Raw genomic sequence first — 22053 nt, forward strand, 5'->3', positions numbered from 1 at the left:
TCATGGGCGAGCTGGTATGCTCTGAAGTTTGGTTCTTGCGAGCTGTCGCTCTCCTCCCCTTCTCTGTGTGACCTCGATTTCCCTAGCGTGAGCCGCTCTCTGTTGAGTTTCGATTCCGCTCTTCCTCTCTGTTCTGGTTGAGTTGTGAAACTTGGCCTGCAGGCCTCTGGCAGCCTGGGCCCATTTCTGCTTCACAAAATGGAGTTGCACTTGTATAGTGTGTCTTATTGAGGTAGATACATGGTTGGCACTTGCCGCTCTATCTTCTACTAAGCACTGCAAGTAGTATCGATTTCTTAGCATCTTGCGTTCCAAGCCTAGTTACACACCGTTAACAGGTCGGTTGCTTCCATCTTGTCCTGTAGCACCGTTCTCTCACGTTTAACATTGTCTCGTCTTAGTATCCATTACATTTATTTTCATAATCACTTACACTGGCGTGTTATTTTCGATAGTGGCTTTTGTACATTTATGAGTCTGTTCAGGCCCTTGTGTTATTTTCACTGGCCTTCCATTAGGGCTCTTGGGGCCTCTTCGTGGACCGTCTGTATGTACTCCTTATTTCGTATAAGTGGCTGGTATGGCTGTCTGATAGGGTACCGTGTTGCCCAGGGTTGTCTGGTTATGGGCGCTTCAACAGGTACAGATCTTCTAATGTACAATGGGCAGAGTCCCAGTGCAACTCTCTGCTGGTTCATTTGCTCTTCATATGTCACGTATCTTGGCGAGTACCTTTCAGGTACCTCAAAAGGAGGGCCAGGGGTGCAAATCATGTCTGGGACCTCCTTTACAAGCCTAATTCCAACACAAAGAAAGGACTGCTACTGGAAACTTGAGAAGCCCCAGAGCACTGTCATACAACGAAGAGGAGCCAAAGCACCGGAGAGAGACAGCGCAAAGATTTTGAACCAACTTGAGGGAAGCTGGTGACCGGCAGAGAATGCTGTCTGTACACAGGCGAGCAGCTGGAACCCAGTAGTACCCAAGGAGGCTTGACAAACAAGTAGCAGTCGCTGGAGGGATATTCAAGAAACAAGCGTGGTGAAGAGAAGCCGTGGCTAGGAAGTGCTCGAACCACAACTGGACACAGAGGGAGTACATACCCGGTGGTGGCTAGGAAGGATAAGGAAAAACAACGCCTTTCCATGCTGAGACCACAGGAGGAGAAAGACACTGTAGTGAGGAGACAAAACAAATACAGCAACCATCTTGACGAACCACAGAGGAACGCCAAAGGTGATTGCTGACCCGGGGACACAGCACTCTTACACTACAGGTAACGTGGAGACCAGGAGGCCTGGGGGACAAGGCACATATAACGAGAGGCCAAATAATATCCCACCTACTAATCACAGAAGTGAATATACAGATTCGAGTAAGCCTACTCGTCCCAGTGAATGTGAATTCTTCAAGAAGAGTGAGAATCACAAAGGGACTCACCCTAATCGTCCTAGTGAATGTGAATACATTAAGAAGATTGAGAATCAGGAAGGGTCTCAGCCTACTCGTCCCAGTGAGTGTGTATTTACTAAGATGAGTGAGAGTCACGCATTGGAAGCAGCATACTCCTCCCAGTGATGGTATAAATTATAAAAAGAGTGAGTCCTGTTCAGGAACTCAACCTGTTTGTCCCAGTGAATGGAAAGCTTATAAGAGGAGTGAAACAGATCACTGGGTACACTGCACAGATCCCAGTGTGAAGACAAGGATATCCCAAGGGATAATAAGTAATAATCAAGGAGCTACGAAAGTGGAGAAACTGGTGTCACGAAAATAACAGTTTCCAAATATAGTTCAGAGGAACAGAGTAAATTAATATTCAGCAGTCAGAGCATCCGAGAGAGGAACTTGAGAGCTCAAACAGAAATAAAGAAAGGGAAGTGGAGAATTCCTTTGAAAGAACTAAACGAATTGGTACAGGAAATAGCAAAAAGTTACTTGAATATCCTGTACTGAGAAATCTTTGCTGGCATAGCAAGCCTAGGCAAAGGGAGTTATTTTCCTGGTCTTTAGTTATTTAGGATAAGTGGTAGGGTCAGTAAGGATTAGCTTTTCGACGGAGGACAGACTTACTTTGGACTTAAGACCAGACGAGCATCCTAGCTTAGTTGTATTAGGTGGGGAAGACTTTAGCATAGGGAAAGATAGACATGTTTCTATTGTTTTCAATAAACATCAGTCGAACATTGAAAATACTGGTCCGCCTCTTTCTTCTGACCTGCCAGAGTAGGCAAAAACAGAAAATGAAACATGAATCCTTCCTCTTTATAGCTGGTCACCCACTAATGGTTTCCTTTATTTGAGCAATTTAAAATAAATTGTAGTTTACTTTTTATAATACGTTTCAGGTATACTTATCACTTGGTTATGGAGTTGTGCCATTGTGTAGCACTGCACATCACACTACTCGGCACTACCCATTTCGTCGCCTTGGAAATATGAAATACTCAATTCATCCCCTTTAGAATTTGGACCTGCTGGGTTCAAACCCATGTCTGCCCCAAGTGCTGAAGCTATTTTGGCAGTTTGAAGCAGTCAGGATGAATCTCTAACCTTCCAGGTTAATAATACTGGTTTGGCTGTCAGTGATTGCTCCAACTGTATAGACACAGAGCCTCATCATAAGTTGGGCGGTATCCCGACTGGGATACCACCCAACTTTATTTGCATTATGCCCCCCCATCCAGTGGCATTACCGCCGGACCACAGTTTGGGCGGTAACTGTTATTGCCCATTGGGCCCACTGGACCCAAAGGGGAATTTTCAGGGCGAAATTACCGCCAGGGGTATTACTGAGCGGTAATTGCGCAATCAGCATTTTTACACACCAAACCCATGATTGGGCGGACCCTTAAATGCAGCAGTAACCCCTGTTACCGCTGCATTCAAGGGCTACCGCCCAACCCCTGATGAGGCCCACAGGCTACAGGAAGGTCCATATGCATGGCAATCTGGTTGCAGTACTGGCACTTGAAATGAGTGCTTGTAAAAGCTGACAACATATGGAATGAGTGTGCCACTGTGAATTCAGCAGCCAATTCTGTTTGTTGGTTTGAACTTCTGTGGAATCCGGCAGGGATCTTTTGCAATTGGGACAGGGTTAAAGGAGAAAGGAGATTTAACGGCACCAATCACATTTCAGAAGACATTGGTTAAATGGAATGTATTTTCCATAATTTCACGTACACCTTCGCACATATTTCCATGGACTATTGCTCAAATTTAACTTTAATCGTTGTGAGACTAAGATGAGCCACATATTCTCTCTACCATTGTGTCAATTTCATGCATGCCTTAAAAGGCATGATCGTTTTTTTACTTTATTTTTCAATGGCACATGCTTAGCAGTATGCACATCCGATACCACACTTCATCATCAAGTCAAATCTAAGTGAAGCAGCCCCTAACACAACGTTGAGCGTGCAGCAGACCATTCGGCACAGCCACACACCAATATCTATCAGTCCAGGTAACTGCATCTTCACTGGGGGTTCACCCTGCCATTGAGGTGAAGCCTGAACCAGGGCAGTAGTGCTTGGGCTGTGCAGAAGGCGTAACCCGCTCCTTAAGTGTCCTCTTGCCCATTACACCAAATAAGGTCTCACAACCAGTTATCTACAACCGGAGCCTGTTGTGCCCACCAGCCCATTGCAATACAGTGCTTCGCTATCATCAGAGCAATACCCAGAAATCTACAATCCTTCTCTGGGAAGCACCGGGTGAGGCACAATAGGCCTATCTCTGGAGTAATATGGATATCAGTCCCAATTATTTCCCCAAGCATTGCCTGTAGTATGAGGCCACAACAGCGCAATTCCATAACATATGTAGAAAGTCTGTTGAGATGACAAACCTTTGAATGATTGTGGGCGCTGGCTGGATTCGATTGTCCAAAATCTGTCAGTTATGCCTATTGTTTTAAGTCATGGTCCAGTCAAAGAATTATTGGTGCATATGGTTTTTTATTTATGTTGGTATACCATAACCAAAGATCATCAGTGTGGCAATTAAAGCCAGTTGGTCAACATTGGTGAGTGCAAAACAGCCGACGCGCGTCGACCTAAGTCTTCTTCAAGGCAGATGTTGGTAGGGTGGTAGACTCTAATTAGAGTTGGTATCTGGTCCTCCCACGTCCGGGGGCCAGTTGGGCTGGGTAGCCTGTTCTGATGCCGGGATCAGCGGAGTGTGCCTGTTCATCTTCAGTCAGGAAGTGAGACAGCTGTCCACCACCCTACCAAACCATATGCACCAATAATTCTTTGACTGGACCATGGGCCTCATTCCGAGGTTCGCGTTAAATTTCTGACTTTACCGGCATGGCGGAAATACTGTATCCGCGTTGGTAGCAGGGCGTAATTAGCACCATATTCCGACCTCGCGGGCACAAGCTTTCCGCCATGCCGGTAAACCCCCTAGCGCCATACCGGTAAAGGGCGCGTCAAACCCCTTACCGACAACAACCGAGACGTAACTAACACCATCGCCCTCCACGTAGTGCGTAAATAGCGGTGCCCGTAATTAACGATGACCGTAAATTACGGGCACCCGTAAAAACCGTAGACGAAAATTACGTCATCGAACAGGAACGGGAAGCATCATGGCGGCCATCTTTAAAATCACAATCCATTGCAATCCTCTCCATACAGGACTCGTGGGCATATTGTGATAGGCAAAATAGACTCCAGAGACCGGCATCATGCCAAAAGCATTAAAAAAGGGTGCTGCGCGCATCAGGAAGGAGAAATTCTCCCAGGATGAGCTCCAGGTACTTGTCGATACTCTGCATGAACATGCTGAGATTGTTTTCAGCAGCGACATGCGCAGGCCCACCATCCTCAGGAAGAAGGAGATATGGGAGCTGGTCTCGCAGAGGGTGAGCGCTGTCGCAAACACCCCCCGCAGCACGACGCATTGCCGCAAACCCTGGGATGACCTCCGTCTGAGGGTGCGGGCCATCCTCTCAGCAAACCGCAATCTGGCCCTAGAGACAGGAGGAGGCCCAGCCTCACCCATAAAAATGATGCCCTGGGAGGAAACATGTGCGGAGATGATGGGCACAGAAGCCATCGAAGGTGTCGGCGATATGGATTGCGATGATCCTTCATCAGCTGACGCAGGTGAGTGCCATAAGTGTAAACAGTACATGCATCCCTAATGCAAGTCATCGCCAAGGGCTGGTCAAGGAGTCACATCATGTTTGGGTAAACCCCCCCCCCTCCAATGATGCCGTTACAACTGGGACCCAGGATGATGTCAGGTGCAAGGCTGACACCCATATTGGACATGCCACACAAAAAGCTGGTCAATGTCAGTCACCACAGTACTCCGCCAACATGAGTGACCCTGCCGACAGTATGCTTTTCCCATCCAAGCAAAGATCACAGTCCCACTCAGCACCCAAATGTCACCAAAACGCTGCTATCCCATCGTAATACCATTGTCTGGAAGTAATTCTGACCCCCAGATCATTGCTCATGCCGTCTCTCTCTTGCCCCCCACAGGCACCGGTCATGAAAGTGAGGACCAGGAAGGCCCCCGGACAAGTACCTCCCGGGGCACAGGCAGGGGACAGCGCACACCTGCAAGCAGGAAGAAGGCACATGCCACACCACCTGCCCCAGCAACCCCCATGGAGGGTACACAACCCCCATCCGCGGCCCTGGACATGCCTGCAGTTCTGCGGGACACATGCCCCATGCTGCACCATGAGGAATCGAGTGCGTCAGGGGAGAATGCTGCCATGTGCATCCTCGATGTGCCAGGCAGCACATCACCAAACACCATTGACAACGTGGAGGAGCCCAATGACTATGTACAGAGCCCAGACACTCCCTCGTACAGCCAGGTTGCCCATAGCGACCCTGGGTCGAGTGACGGCCCAGGGCTCACAGGCGAAGGGGATACACCTGTCTGTCATGTGCCCACTTCCCCTGCAGGAAGTCCTGAAAGTCCTGCAGGCACAACAACACGAAGCCTGCCGACCACATCGCCCACATCGGCTGCAGAAACAGTGCGCTGCCAGCACCTCACAGGCATGATAGAGGAGTTTCTCCGGGACAACCGGGAATCAGGGTTGGTGCTTCATAATGACCTTCAGGCTCTGGGCGAGATCATCAGTACCAGCACAAACCGCATCTGTGAGATGCTTGGCAGGATTGCTGATGCCCTGGAGGCAGCACCCCCCAGACCACAGCCCCAGCAGGAGGTGCCACCCTCCCAGAGCTCCTCCACGCAGACCAGCCCGGTCCGTAGGTAACTGCGCACGATGCGCCGGAATGGAAGGGATGCCCCAGGCTCTGGCAGTGCCCATTGACCGTGCAGCCACACACATGTGGCCAATGCTGCACTGATGGGAACATTGTGGGGTTGTTGTGGGGGGAGGGTGAGGGGGTTGAGGGTGTGTGTGGGAGTTGGGGGGGAGGGTGAGGGTGAGGGTGTGTGTGGGAGTTGGGGGGGAGCGTGAGGGGGTTGAGGGTGTGTGTGGGAGTTGGGGGGGAGGGTGAGGGGGTTGAGGGTGTGTGTGGGAGTTGAGGGGGAGGGGGAGGGGGTTGAGGGAGTGTGTGGGAGTTGGGGGGGGAGGGGGCGGGGGGTGAGGGTGAAGGATCTGTTGTACACGTTTGGACATCATCATACAATACACAGTTTGGTCTATCCTACAATACAGAGTGGACATTCATTATTGTGCATGTGTCTTTTAATGTCTCACAGTGCATGTAGTACATGTATCCCCACACTCAGTGCCCAATGCCCTGTCATCCTCACCCCCTCAGCTGACTTGTGATTCAGAAATATTGCTCGATCAATGCTTGTCGCACGGAACGTCCCTCCCGTGCATCGGCACCGTGTTGCTGTTCTGCCATTCCTTCCTCCACCTCCTCCTCCTCCTCATCTGGTGGTAGCAGTCCCACGTCAGGGGGCAGTGGCACGTCCCGACGGATGCACATGTTGTGCAGCATTACACATGCCATGGTGATCTTGGACACCTTCTCGTGGCTGTAGATGAGGGCCCCACCTGACCGGCTGAGGCAACGGAATTGTGCCTTCAGAAGGCCGAAGGCCTGCTCTATGACCACCCGTGTACGGGTATGAGATCTATTATAGTCCTCCTCGTGCCTGTTTTGGGGGTTGCGGACCGGGGTCAAGAGCCACGGTTTCAAGGGGTAGCCAGCATCATCTGCATGAGAGTGGAATGAAGGTAAGTGTTAGTACATTCATGGTGGAGAACTGTGCTAGTCTTACATTGCAGCGGGTGATGACTGGCCATGCACACATGTCCCTGGATACAGTCAACCCATTACTGGTCCGGCCATGTGTGCTGGCCGATGGAATGATGGAGGGGGTAGCTTCTCCCTGATGTGTCATGGTGCGCACTCATGTCTTGTTGCATGTGCATCGTTTATGCATGCAGCAGTGTTGGACTGCATTATTTGATGACTTGCGTAAGACCTGCTGTAAGGGTGTGTTGGTAGTAGTTGGTAGCATACCCTTCATTCAGCACTGATCCCTATCATGGTGATTGGCAGCTATCCTATGGAGGTGCCGAACCAGTCACACGCAGTAGGATCCCTGTTAGACTAACCTCTATGCACTCCCATGGATGACTGTCCTTTGTGTTGAGATGCAGGAGTCAGCGACATGGTGCTGTTGCACTGCATGGTGCACGATGACCTTACGGTGTGTAAGGTCCACCGATGTGTGGTGCATGTGTCGTGGTCTTTGGCCAGGGTAACTGTTTGTCAGGTACCATTAGGTGTTGGCTCATATTCACAACTGTGTGGTTAGGTGGTAATGTGGCGTGCCACTTGTCATGGGGCACAGTGTTCTGTGAGGTGCACAACGTACAATGGCGTTGACATTCCCTCCCGGGTGGAGTATGCATCCCCCCCCACTTTCCCTCCCGGGTGGAGTATGCATCTCCCCCACCCCCTTTCACAGTGGGGTATGCTGACAACCTACTCAGAGCCCCAATGTACTGCCATGGCCCATTACGGTTACTCACCAAGCAGCCAGGTACGTTGTCCGGCATGTCGGTCCATGTAGCCTGGTAGTGTTGAGTTCCGCAGGACCAAGGAGTCATGAGTTGATCCGGGGTACCGAGCATTGCATTGTGTGATGGCTTTACTGGCATTACACACCATCTGGACGTTGATGGAGTGGTATTGCTTGCGGTTGCGATACGGCACCTCCATGGCATGAGGAACCACCAATTCTACGTGGGTGCAGTCGAGGGCACCTATGCAATTTGGCATGCCTGCAAGTGCATGGAAGGCAGCTTTGGTATCATAAATCTCCTGTGGAGTCCGGGGGAGGCATATGTAGTCCCTTCTGTGCTTGAGGAGGGCATCCAGCACTTGGTTGAGTATCCGGGAAAATATTGGCTGTGAAATGCCATGCATGTGCCCCACTGTATGCTGGTAGGTGCCTGTGGCAAGGAAGTGGAGCACGGGCACTACCTTTAGTAGAGGGGGGATGGCAGTGCTGATTTCTATGAGGCTCACTATGTCGGTATGTATCAGGGCCACTATGGTGGTTATGGTGTCCCAGTCAAGCCGGTACAGGGTGTGGATCTGCTCTGGTGTGAGGTTGAAGCGGGTGGCTTTGATGCGGGGAATTGGGGGCTGCCGGCGTGGTAATGGTGGTTGCACCGGTAGGGCATGCTGGCCCTGTCTCACCCTTCTTCTCCTCCTGTGCATCCTCTGTGGTGGGGGCTGTGGTTGCTGTTGTTGCTGTTGTCGTAGTTGCTGCCTTGCAAGCAGGGCCTCCAGCTCCAGGAATGCTGCTACAATTGGTATCATCTTGGTGTGGGAGGGAGTGTGGTGTGTGGGTGTGCTCCTTTTGTGCTGTGCCAGACTCTATTGCCTCCACCTGTGCTGATTGAGTGCACCTGTTCCTCTTCCAAACACTGATCAGGGTTGTTAACACCTTCCCCGCGATGCCGGTATTAACGCCATGGCGGTAAGGTACTTTGCGCCCTTGTGGAGGTCGTTATTTCCGTGTTCGCTTTGCTTGGAATCAGAGATGGTTTACGCCTTCCCGTTATTTCCGCGATGGTTGTCGGGCGCGCGACACTGGTCAGCTATTTACGCCATCGTAGTTTACGGTGGCGTAAATAACGGTGTGGCGGGTCAGAATGGCCCGTAACGGTAAAGGAAGTCGTTATTCCTTTACCGGCCTCGTTTTTCCCTTAACGCCGGACTCGGAATGACCCCCCATGACTTAAAACAATAGAAACAATAGGCATAACTGCCAGGTTTTGGACAATCGAATCCAGCCAGCACCCACAATCATTCAAAGGTTTGTCATCCCAACTAACTTTCAAATAATTGGGAACTCTGGAGTTGGTCCCCAGACGAACCATGATCCAGGCTGCAGACTGAACCTGAAACCACTAATAGGAGGTGCGCAGCGGACAGAGAGTCTCGACCCTGATAACTCCAACCAATTGAAACCTCTATGTAGAAAGTCTGCCTCATACACAGGGATGTCATTTAGGGGTCGCCAGAGGTCGCAACTGCAACCTCTGATGTCTCCCTTGCGCCCTCTAAAAAAAATAGCTACATTTTTTTTAATTTTTATTTATTAATGCAAGTTCCTGGGCTGTGGCCAGCACCATGTGGCTCTTTACTTCTGGAGTGGCTGGCTTTCCTGTTCAGGCCCCTTAACAAAAAGAAGAAAAATAAGAATTGGAGTGCCACAAGGCTAACACTTTCACCACTGACCCTAAATAATAGGAATTTCAAATAATGTTTCTTTCTGGAGTTCTACACAATAATTGCTAGACTCATTAAAGATTTATTTCAGGCACACTTCAGGGGGTGAGTCACTGATTTAGTCTGTTCTTAAACGCCTAAACTCAGCCTTTCATCCTTCTGAAGTCGATAAATGAGTACCAACACAGGTTGGGTGGTATTGGGTGTATATTTTTTCTATATAAAGCGCTTAAGTGTAAGTGCTATATAATAACACATCATTATCATTTGGTCATGGACGTCTGCTTGCATTCACAGTAATTTGGTAATATGGGCCTATACACACTGATCCATTCTTGTATGAAATGTACATCACATTATAGTGAAATCGTTACCATATTTTTCATAGTGTATAATGTTATGTGATGCCACTTCCTGTTTTGTCAACGGGTGAAAGGTTGTGTGCCATCGTTTCCTGCGATATCACTTCGGAGTAGGGTCAAATGACATCACTTCCTGTGATGTCATGAGGGGATCAAGGGTCGTGTGATGTCACTTCCGCTACCCCTGGCATTTTGGTGAAATGACGTCCCTGCTCATACAGCACAGGCATGTGCCTAGTCACATTTTTTATTTCTGGCCTGATGCATACATTTGAAATGTAGGAGCTTGCGTTTGTAATTCATGGAGACTGTACTGACTTGCCTGGCTAGTCATCTCCAGTTATCTTCTGATAAGTTGTGGCCCAGAGCGCTTTCCAATTTCCACCTGGCTGTCCTAAACTTACCACTTCTCCACTCCTGGACCCTTCAATGCATTGTTGCAATCGTGTGTCATGGCTGATCATTACTCGTGAGTTGCTGCACTATGTTGGAGGGCTGTGATATGTGCAGAAACATGTTAATTATCGCATTTATTTCCCCTTTAACTCTGTGCTAGATCATTTGCAGCTGGAGCATTGCGCTCCAACCAATCGCCACTTGATAATATATATCAAAGTCTAGGGCCACCAGGCCTCCCTCCTCGAATGGGAGCGTAAAGACCTCCCATGCTACTGTCGCCTGTCTGCCTGCACGGATGAATTTGATCAACACAGAGCTTAGTCTGTCAAAGTATGCCCTGCATGGCCTAATCGAGATGTTTATAAATATATGTATATATAGTTATAAGAATTTGGGGAGAACCACAATTTTGATAACCGATATGCGTGTGACAATGGATAGCAGAAGTTTACCCCACCTACCTAGCTTAGCTTCCATAGCAGGGTTGGCTGTAAGGTAGTTCCTCCCTCCATCTGGGCACCATCTAAATCCCCAATCAGTCTGGAACTGAGCCATATTGGACGTGAGCAGGAGTAGCTTGATCTCAGCCCAGTTTATTCAGAGTCCAGACTATTCCCCAAACTGCACCACTGGCCGCACAATGGGGTTCATGTTATCGTCGGGGTATGAAACACAGATCAAAAGGTCGTCTGTGCAGATGGAGAGCTTCACACTTTGGGTATAGAAAATGAGACACCTATGTATGTGTTCCGTGTGTATAGCACAAGCCGAGGGCTCAATGGCCAGCGCAAACAGGAGCAGCGACAAGGGGCAACAATGGTGCGTGCCTCTGCAGAGCTCAAACTGGGGTGAAGCAATACCATTTATGAACAGTTTGGCCATAGGATTAGTGTATAGAGGCCTGACTAATGAGTGCGCATAAGCGCCTATACCCGCACAAAACCCACAAAAAGGAAGGCCCAGTCAAGGAATCAACTGCCTTCTTGGTGTCCAGTAGCATGGCCACTGCCAGTGATTAATTTGTACCGGTGTTTGGCAGTGGCCAACACCAGCACTGTTTTTTCAGGACCGGGACTCTTTCTTGCAGGTTCCCTTCATGGTTCCCTTCATCACGGCGTTCATCAAAGAAAGTTTAACACTTGAAGTGTTAACTTTCTTTGATAATGCAACACACCCCGTGACCCCAGCCATCTGCCTGCATGGCGCCAGGCAGGAGGCAGACGCGCTCTTAAAACAAGCCCGCTTTTAATTGTAAGCAATTTTTTGGAGCGAATGGAATGCCTGACTCCGCGTGCCCACTTATTCAGCTCCAGGCAGCCTGGGAAATATCAGTGCCTTTCGCCCTTTCATCCCGTACATGGCAATTGGTGAGGCGGAGCTGTGCCTTTAAGACCAGTACCGCCCTCTGCAGCACCCAGCAGTCCACAGAAGTTCCCAGGCACCGCTCCTGGCAGACGCCTCAGGCTCCCGGTGCTGGCCTGGCAGGTAAGCTTTCCATCCCAGAGCGCTGTATTAGCAGACTGCGCGGAGCCGCAGGTGTTACTGGAGGGCAGTGGGTTGCATCCTGGAGCAGGGGGGGTTGAACTGTGGAGGGGGGAGATTAGAAAATAAGCAGAGGAGGGAAGCTGCGCACAATGACTTCACGCTGGGGTCAGGCAACTACAGGGCAGCGCAGACCCAGCTCTCATAGGCGAGCGCCTAGAAACGCTGCATTTTTACACGTGAATCAATAGGAGTCCTGAAGTTGTCACTCGCACGCATTATCTGTGCTAGTATTGGATGATAGATTGCATGATTACAGGACTGTACAATACATCGTAATTTGCCACAATTGTTTTGGATTAGGGCACGATTAACAGGTCGAGTTTACAATCGTCTTGAGGCCTAGACTCATAATGGAAAAAGTAACTCCACAAATGCAGGTGGAAAACTAGCAAAGTCGGAATTTACTCTAAATATGCAAAATGCTAGTTACAAGTACACCACTATACGCCTATAAAAAGCTTTTGTTTTGGTTACTACAATTTCACATAAATAAAACATCGAAATAAATGAGGTAGCTCATTTAGTTAAGGCACGCCGCAAACATTTGGGTTCAACCTCCATGACACAGGTTAGAATTTAGCACCATTTAACTGGGCAATAGTATTGCAGCAGTTCTGAGCTATGCTGCTCTCTTGTGCGCCAATTGAATCTCATGCAGATTTAATGTCTCAGCCATTGCTGCTTGTGAAATTGAACGTTTATCTTCCAACATTTCTTCCTTAATGGTCTCAGTTGTTTTGGCCTGGCTATGGGAGTTAGTTCATGCCATTTATAAACCCCTTTGGGAGAGCTAGGGGGTCCCCCTTACTTTTTGGACCGATACTGCTTTTGTGTTAGGCTGGAGTACCTTAAAACAACGGTAAACAAAAGGGACACTGCGTGAACTTTGGGACCGGAATGGACACCACCAGTCCGTATTATGTGAGGCAATTTTGAGGTTGGGTTAGCAGCCGTACCACACTAGAAACGAGTTCTGTCTGCACACCTACACATCCTAACATACAGTATATCCAATGCTTTACAGAAAAGACGTAGTTTGACGCTGTGAACTGCGCGTGCATAATCTTCATACAATTCTGCAGTCATGTGAAGCCGAAGGTCTAGAGGGGTCTCCCAAACGGACAGATGTGTTTTTTACAAAGACTTTAAATCTTATGTAATATGTTGGTTGTTGACCTCAGTGTGTTTTGTGGTGAGGTGCTGCCAGTGCTTAATTGCTCTGAGTAGATGAATAGGAAGGCGGATAGGGAGAGGAAGGGAGTGACTGTGGAACCACTGAGGGAGTCAGATTGTGGTCGTTGCATGGCGCTGAGGGTCACACATTGCGCGTGTACCTATATCATTTGGTATTAATTTACGTACTGCCTTTGGTTCTGGGTCTATTAGAAAGAGGATTGTGAAGAACTTGCCGAGGTTGAACTGCATAGATCTCCCTGGTACGAAGGTCGATTGGTCGGAGAGGACACATTTATTAATCAGAGGGGATATTCTGCTTGCCAACAGTTTGGTAACTACCTTTTTATCTATGTTCAATAAGGAGAGGGGACTATGTAATGCACGCAGCCAGTTGTTTTTTCCAGGTTATGGAATTAGTGTAATGACGGCTTCTCTCACTGTTGGGGTCAAGTTCTGCTTGCCCAGTGATTCTAGATACATGTCAATAAGAAGAGGGCCATAGATGGACAAAACTCCTTTTAGTATTCTATTGTGATACCATCAGGCCTGGGGCCTTTTTGTTGGCGAGGTCCCGTAACGTGTTGCCAACTCTTTAAATGTGGAAGGGGCGTTCAGCAGGCTACCATGTTCTTCAACTATTCATGCCAGTTCGATTTTGACAAGCTACTCTGCTAGCTTATCATTTGGCATTGTCTCTGCCTCACCATAGAAAGCAGAAGACTACCTTATAAATGCACTCGTAACTGCCTCTTGGTCCCTAAGTAGCATCACGTTCACAGTTACTTCAGATATCAGACAGGGGCACCATCTGAGCATAAGGCCCAGGTAACTATTATACCAGATTGTTGTAGACTGTCTAGTCCCTCTGTGCCCATGCATTATGTGCAAAGAGAGCTCAATAGGCAAATTCATTCAAAGTGATTTGTTCACAATAGATATTGTGCAAAGACCTTCTCAAAAACATTTTCTCTTAGGCCGATTATTCAGCGAGTATTTCATCAAAATGATTTATTCACAATAGTTATTTGGCAACCAGAAACATTGTACAAAAACACTCCTTCATAGGCCTACACTGTTTCACTTTAAAAGCTTCCTCACTACTTGTACTCATTGTGTGTATGACACTACTTAAATGCTAACCAAAAATCATATATTCATACTGTTGCTGTAACTAACGGTAGTTGGCTAAATGAGTAAGTGTTGGGTACAACCACTGTAGTGGTAGTCAAAGCTTCAAAGCCTTGTAAGGCATATCAAGTCACTGTGATGTTTGTCGCAGTCTGTTCCGAGTAAGAGTGATCACTCTTAGTCATAAAAAAACGCTACGAAACTCGTAGAGACTTGATATGGCTTACTGCGAGGGACGAAGGCGCAGTATATGGACAATTACAATGAATCACATTGAAACAAAATAGACCCAACTGAGATAGAATCGCATCAACGAAAACACAGAATATTCAAATGAATTACCATCTTCAACCTATTATAAATGTGTATATGAATGGCATTTAAACAACCACTGGTAGTTACAGCAACAGTGTGATTATATGATTTTTGGTTACTATTTAAGAAGCGTCATCCAGACACTGAGGACAGGCCCTGAGTAAACTTTTTTTTTTTTTTAAATTCAATTTTTATTGATTTTTGGCAAACAACAGCATAGGTACGCAAATTACAAGATTTGGGCACTCACCCTCAACAAATCAAACTATAAGCCATTATTCCCTGCGTTTGTTCCCCCCCCCCCACACAGTATCTCGAGCGCTGCTGTCTGCTTATAGGAATGATGCGGCATAGGGCAGCGTCAATCCGGGTTTTCTCCGCCAGTGGTCGACCGGCTTTCCGAGTTCCAAGGCCATGTTGGGGCTTGTTTTTGGGCCGGGCCAAGGACACTTGAGGGTCTCAGGACGTGGCCTGTGTATTGCCAAACACCTCTTGAAATTGCAGCCAGTCTGTCTCTATTTGGGTGCTTGAACCATGTAAAGCCGCAGTAAGTCTTTCCATAAGGAATATGTCTTTGGCAATCATCACCCATTCTTTCCTTGAGGGGAGGGCGGGCCTCTTCCACGTTCTAGCGCGGGCGGCTCTGGCTGCCAACAGTAGGGAGTGCGAGAGGTCCGGTAATTTTTCCCAGTGGTCATCCTTATGCTGCAGGCCAAACAGTACCAACATCGGGTCCATTGGGAGCACACCTTCTCCCGCCTCTTTCAGCCAGCTAAGGACTTCGGCCCAATAAGTTTGAACCTTCCCGCATGTCCACCACATGTTCCAATAGTTTGCCCTCTCCCGACACCCATGCCAGCAAAGGGGGATTACGTCTGGGAACATCCTAGAAAGTGTGATCGGGTCATACTGCCATCTGTGCAGGAGTTTGACAGCATGGGTTTTGTATTGGCAGGAGATTGAGGTCTTAAATGATCTACTACAGAGTCGCCCCCAGAGACCGTCTCCGATACTACAACCCAAGTCTCTTTCCCATTTCCCCCTGAGGCTTTTGGTGGTTCCCTCCCAGGGGGTTAAAAGGGCGGAGTAAAGGAGTGAGATGACGCCTCTCATTTCTACATGGGTATCTAAAAATTTTTCAACTGGAGTGAGTTTTCTTTGTAATTTGGGCTTTAATTTTGGTTTCATTAGGATTCCCTTAAGTCTCAGGTAAAGGAGTGGGGAGAGCCTACCTATTCCCAAGGATTCCTCAAGCTCTTGGATACTTATAAAGGACTCCTCCCTGACCAACTGACCAACTCTGCATAGGCCCGCGTCAAACCAGGGTTGATAGTGTTCATGACCTGGGATTTCCTCTAAAACTGGTGTGGACCAGATGTGACTCATGGGGGAGGACCAAGTGGTCACCTTCTCACCGTGTCCCTTACCCTCCAACGCCTCCCACATTGTTACTAGTATTGGGCGATCCCTGATTCTCCTTGGCAGCTTTTTCATCGGGACCCATAACCACTCACCCACTGTGACAGGGCTCAGGAGGGAGTTTTCAAGAAAGACCCATTGTTTGTTGGGGTCCTCTCTGAGGTGGGGGGCCAGGGTTCTGAGCTGGGCCGCTCTGTGGTAAGTTTGTAAGTCTGGGAGGCCGACCCCCCCTCTATCCTTGGGGAGGGTGAGTGTTTCATAACCTATTCTGGGTCTCTGGCCTTGCCATATAAATCTCGTTATGCGTTTTTTGGCTTCTTTAAGAAGTGCTTCTGGGGCTTCCAAAGGGAGCATCTGGAAAACATACAGGACTCTGGGGAGGAGGTTCATCTTTACAGTGTTTATCCTTCCCATCCACGAGATTTGCCCCTTACCCCATGTCTCCATATCTTTAAATAAGTTTTCAAACAGCGGGGGGTAATTTGCCTGGCTTAGATCTTCGTGGGGCCGGACGATGTTGATCCCCAGGTATTTAATCCCTTCGGTACGAATTTGAAACCCCAGGGGGGACAGTTCCGTGAGGTCCCTGTCTGCATCTGGGGCAAAGCGGAAGATCATTGACTTCCCTATGTTCATCCTGAAGCCTGAGAATTGGCCAAACCGTTCAATAACCCAAACAGCCGCCGGGACCGAGCTAGTGGGTTCCCTCAGGTGGAGCAGTATGTCATCTGCATAGAGGCCGAGCTTGAAGATCCGGCCTCCAACATCAATACCGCGGACCATCGGGGCACATCTGATGTACTCCGCGAGTATTTCCATGGTCATGGCGAACAGGATTGGGGAGAAGGGGCAGCCCTGCCTCGTCCCCCTTTGAAGACTGAATGTTCGTGAAAGGCGACCATTTACCGTGACTCTAGCAGAGGGGTCTGTGTATAAGGCCTTAATGGCTCGCCTGATTCCCTCGCCAAAGCCCAGTTTGACAAGGACTCCATGTAGAAACTCCCAGTCCACCCTGTCAAACGCCTTTTCGGCGTCGATGGCCACCAGGACAGGGTTGTCTCCCTTCGGGGCCGCTTCCCCTCATCAGGTGCAGGGTTTTTTCGGAGGGTGTCCGCCCCCTGTCTCCCCTGTATAAAGCCCACCTGGTCAGAGTGGATGAGTACCGGCATATGGCTGTCTAGTCTCGTGGCTATGATCCTGGTGAACAGTTTAGCGTCCACATTCAGGAGGGAGATTGGTCTATATGACCGTCAGTCTGTTGGATCCTTGCCCTCCTTCGGGATCACTGTTATCAGTGCTTTGCCAAAAGGCAGAGGCGCTCTCCCAGTCCTCATGATATTTGTGAATAGGCCTGCTAGAAACCCCGCTAGTAGGCCTCCAAAGGCCTTATAGAAGCCTGCAGTAAATCCGTCCTCCCCGGGGGCCCTGCCCAGCTTAAGATCCGATATTGCCTTGAGTTCCTCCTCACACGTTATTGGGGCATCTAAAGCTGATGTCTCTGGGGGGTCCATCACAGGTAATGTTACTCCTCTGAGGTATGCTCCCAGTGCCTCCGCCTCCACTTCTCCTTCCCTTCTGTAGAGAGTCTCATAGAACCCCGCGAATTCCTCCACTATTCCCTCGGGATCCGTTTTTGTCCCCTCATCCCTGCATGAGATCCTTGACACCCATCTATCTCTCTGTTGGCCCCGGAGTTTGGCCGCCAGCATGGCGTCAGCCTTATCCCCTTTCTCATAATACCTTTGGCGCAGGTGTTGGAGGCCCGCTACAATTTTCCCCATCTCCAATGCTCTCAGCTCTTGCCTTTTCTCTCTTGCCTCCCCAAGTCCCTTTCCCTCTCCTCATCCCTCTTCCCTTCAGATCCCTCCAATGCTATTATCTCCGCCCGTAGCCTATGAGCCAGGAGAGTCCTGGTCCTTTTTTTGGAAGCCCCCTCTCTAATCAGAACACCCCTCCAGGTCGCCTTTGCTGCCTCCCACACTGTCTCTATGTTGACTTCACCCGTGTTGTTCAGTTCAAAATATTCATTGATCACCTTCTCCATCTCCTCCTTAAAAACCACGTCCCTTAGCAGGAAGTCATTGCATTTCCACAGGGATTCTCTGGGTGTCAGACCTGATACACTAATTTCTGCCCAGACCATATTGTGATCCGACCAGCTAACCGGGCGGATGATGCAGGACTCCACTCGGGTCATGTTCTGGTGCCCCATGAAAAGGTAATCTATTCTCGTTCTGGTGCCATGGACCGCTGAGTAGAAGGTGTATCCCTTTCCCTCCGGATGCAATTCCCTCCATGTGTCCACGAGCCCATAGCCCCACATCAGCTCCCGGAATTTCCCCTGGGGTCTACCCCCTCGGCTGCCTGGCAGGATGGCCCCTCCACTATGATCTAGTTCCCGATTTGCCCACATGTTAAAGTCTCCACCCAGTATTAGGAGCCCCTCTGTCCTGGCCATTATCTCTCCCATCACCTCTTTGAGAAATTCAACCTGGCCCACATTAGAGCATTAGATCGCCGCAAGGGAGACCCTGGAGTTGTGCAAGTCACTTGATATAATCATGGCTCTACCGTCTTCCCTCCCCCACCTGGTTACCTCTGTGAGTCTCTGGTTTCTCTGCAGGATGATCCCGACTCCACTCCGTTTCGTGGGAGCGGATGCCCAGAAGGTCTGGCCCATGTGTGCTCCCGGGATGGCCCTCTCCTCTCCCGTAACCGTTCTAGTTTCCTGTACGAAGAGGATATCTATTTTAGCATTCTTCATTTCCCTCCCCAAGAGGGAGCGCTTTGCTGGGGAGTTCAGACCCTTTACATTGAGTGAGCCAATTCTCAGTGACTCGGCCCGGCCCCTATTCTCATTGTCCGCCATTGGGTCCTTGTCTTGTATGTACCGTCTTCCCGGATCTGTGCTTGCTGCCACCTTCCAATGTGGTTTTGAGACTGTGTGGGTCCCCAAAATCCCCAACCCCAACTCCCTCCCTTCCCCTCTCCCCCGTCCCCCTCTTTATCATGACGCCTGCCAGCGGGCAAGCCACCAAGGTGAATGCAAGTCCATCCACCGCAGTCCCCTCGTTAAGCTCAGCGTCCCCGGCCGGGGCTGTTTGATTCAATCTCTCCATTTCACTAGTAGCGAGCCTCTGACCACTTAGTCCCCTTCGGCTTCCGTTGTGGGGGTGTTAAGTTTCTTGAATTTCCTTCGGCCCTTTATCTTCTTCTTTGTGGACCAGGGGCCCTCCGGCTCCCTCACAGCGCTCCGAGGCTCTTGCACCTCCATCTCGTTTCCTTCCTCTGGGGTCTCCCCCTTGAGTAACTGCAGCACTTGGGATGCCTCCTTGCCGTTGGTTACTCTATAGTCCACTCCTGAGTGTTCGAAAGATAAGGCGAATGGGAAGGACCACCTGTATCTTATGTCTTGGCTGGTGAGCCACTGGGTGAGTGGCCGGCACTCTCTTCTGTGGGTAAGAGTGAAAGCCGAGAGGTCCTGGTAAATCCTCACTGTGTCTCCTTCGAACAAGAAACTCTCCAGCCTTCTCGCTTTCTCGAGGACCTCCATTTTATCTCTGTAGCGGAGGAAGCGCACAACTATGGACCTTGGGCCGCCCCTCGCTCCACCTCCCCCTCGGTGGGCTCTTTCCAGCTGGACTTCCTTGCCCCCCTCGAGTGTGAAGAGTTGGTTGATGAGGCCCTGAACCTTTCTCCCCACGTCCGCGGAGGCAGGCTTGCCTGTGGGGGAGGGACCCCGGTGATGGCTCCGGTCTTCACGAGGGAGGCTATGATTGTGATTGGGGCTTGTTTCCCCCGATGTGTCACAGCTGAAATGTTCCGGGGGACCCCTGTGCTCCAGGGGGGAAGGCCGTGCCAGCTTTTATGGGGTGAGTTGCGCTGGTCCGTGCCCGGGGGGGGGGCCAAACCCAGTCCGCCGAGTATCAGTTCTCCCCCCTGCGCTCCTCACCTTCTTCGGGCCGTCGAGGGCCACCACACATCCATTGTGGCCTCGGACCCCTTCACTGGGGGCCCCTTTTCAAGTAGGCCTCCGTGCGCGGGGGATGGGTCGGGAGGCTTCCGGAGTCCCGATTTGCTGCTAGTGGTCCGCACCGGAGCGGTTCTTGGTGGTGTGGGGCTCCCACCAGAACTCCCCACTCGTCCCTGGCCCCGTGCGATGTCCGCACACCACCGGGGCAGAGCTCCAGGGCCCGCTCAGCATCCGCGCACGGCGGGGGGCGTGCTCCGGCGTCTTCCTCTCAGTGTTATGGGCACGGGCAGCGGCTGCGGAGATGACGACCGGCTACTCCGGGTTCCGCGGCAGGTCTGGCCGAGGCCTGGGGCACCGCGAGAGGTGACGCCTTCAGTGGCTCCGCTGCCCGGCCTCCGAGAAGGTGTCCTCTCTGTTGCTCGGCGAGCGGGGCCTCAGATCAGGGCCAGGCTATATCCACTTTCAGAGGAGCGCTCGATTTGTTGGGCCGCTGCCGCGGGGGCGCACGTTCCCGTCGGGTTTATTCAAAACTCCCGGCCGGGGATTGGCTCAGATTGCTAGGACCTGCGGTGGTGGAGGAGCGCTGGTCTCACATGTCCAGCATGCTCCGCGCCCCCTGGCGGTCCTGAGGAAACTTTTAAAGTTAAACTCTTGTAGGCCTATGAAGGAATGCTTTTTGCAATGTCTTTGGTTGCTTAATAACTATTTAGAATAAATCACTTTAATAAAACACTCACTGACTAATCAGCCTAGAAGAAAATGTGTTTTAGAAAATCTTTGGTTGCACAATACCTGGTGTGAATAAATCACTTTGAAATAAATGACCCGTTGACCTATCTTTGAACGTGATACATGGGCACAGGGGAACTAGACAATCTTCAACAATTGGGTATTACTTAGCATTTTAGGTTATAGGTGCTAGTCCAGTACCCATTATGCATGGACGTCATTTAGGGGTCGCAGCTGTGACCGCTGGCCATTCGCTTGGACCCCTGGCCAATCCATTGTGACCCCTGGCCATCCCATCCCATCCTACAAAAAAAATGCTACTAATTGCATGCGTGCCTAATCCAAAACCAGGCATGCTGGCAGCACGGACTGAATTTCTCCATTTTGTCCTGCAGCTCACGTGTGAAGAAGTCTGGTGGTTGGTCCCCCCGACCTCAGCGTTTCATTGTCTGGGAGAGATTTATCTGCCTTGCTTAAAGCTGTGGGCTTCATTATTTTTCAGACATTCAAAGTTTCTGTTCCAGGAGCTGATGCTGGTTCCTCAGATCGAATTATTTAACATGAAACAAAAAAGCAGACCCCCCCACAACCAAGTCAAATAAGGGAGTTGCAACCAAGGCAATAGTTTCTCTTTTAATAAAACACTCACTGAGTAATTAGTCAGTGAGTGTTTTAATAAATACATGAAACAGAAAAAAGCTTGTGTGGTAATGGCCCAAAATGTTGCCCTGAGAATTCTGACTCGCGAAATTCAGACTTTTTTTTCTGACCCCCTAATATATATATATATATATATATATATATATATATATATATATATATATATATATATATATATATAGGGGGGTATGGGATATAATAGTAGTATGGGGGAGACTGTGGGGGGGGGTATCCCCCCGCAGATGTATGTGGGGTAAAGGGGGTTTAACAAAAAACTAATTTAGCCATTTTGGCCGTCGGAATTCTGTGGTTCGTCGTGATCACATAGACCACTGAGCACAGTGCCTCCCGCTGCCTCTTTTGGGTTGTCTTTGTACTTTAGTAAAGAAAGCAGAAGATACTCGTAACAAGCTAAATCAAACGTGTTTTTGAGATTTTTCTATTTTTAAATTATACATTCACAAAACTACAATTCCACTCGGCAGCCACCCCCACTCTTCAAAAAAATCTGCCTGTTATTTTAAGCAGAGACTCCCCCGAGAAAAGAAAAGTTAAAATCTGCTCTGTAAAATAAAACCCAGTTCCAAGTTCAATAAAATGCTCCCAAATCTACCCCCAAAAGACCCACCTGAAAACA

General features: G+C 49.5%; 1 protein-coding gene across 1 annotated transcript in view; it reads right to left on the reverse strand.

Moving 5' to 3' along the window:
- The window catches only part of GNB5 (G protein subunit beta 5), a 458941-nt gene that overhangs the window by 171260 nt on the left and 265628 nt on the right, over window positions 1-22053 (reverse strand). The window lies entirely within an intron of this gene.

The sequence above is a fragment of the Ambystoma mexicanum genome, chromosome 11, assembly GCF_040938575.1.
Source record: "Ambystoma mexicanum isolate Mex_15411 chromosome 11, UKY_AmexF1_1, whole genome shotgun sequence".
NCBI classification, from domain to species: domain Eukaryota; kingdom Metazoa; phylum Chordata; class Amphibia; order Caudata; family Ambystomatidae; genus Ambystoma; species Ambystoma mexicanum.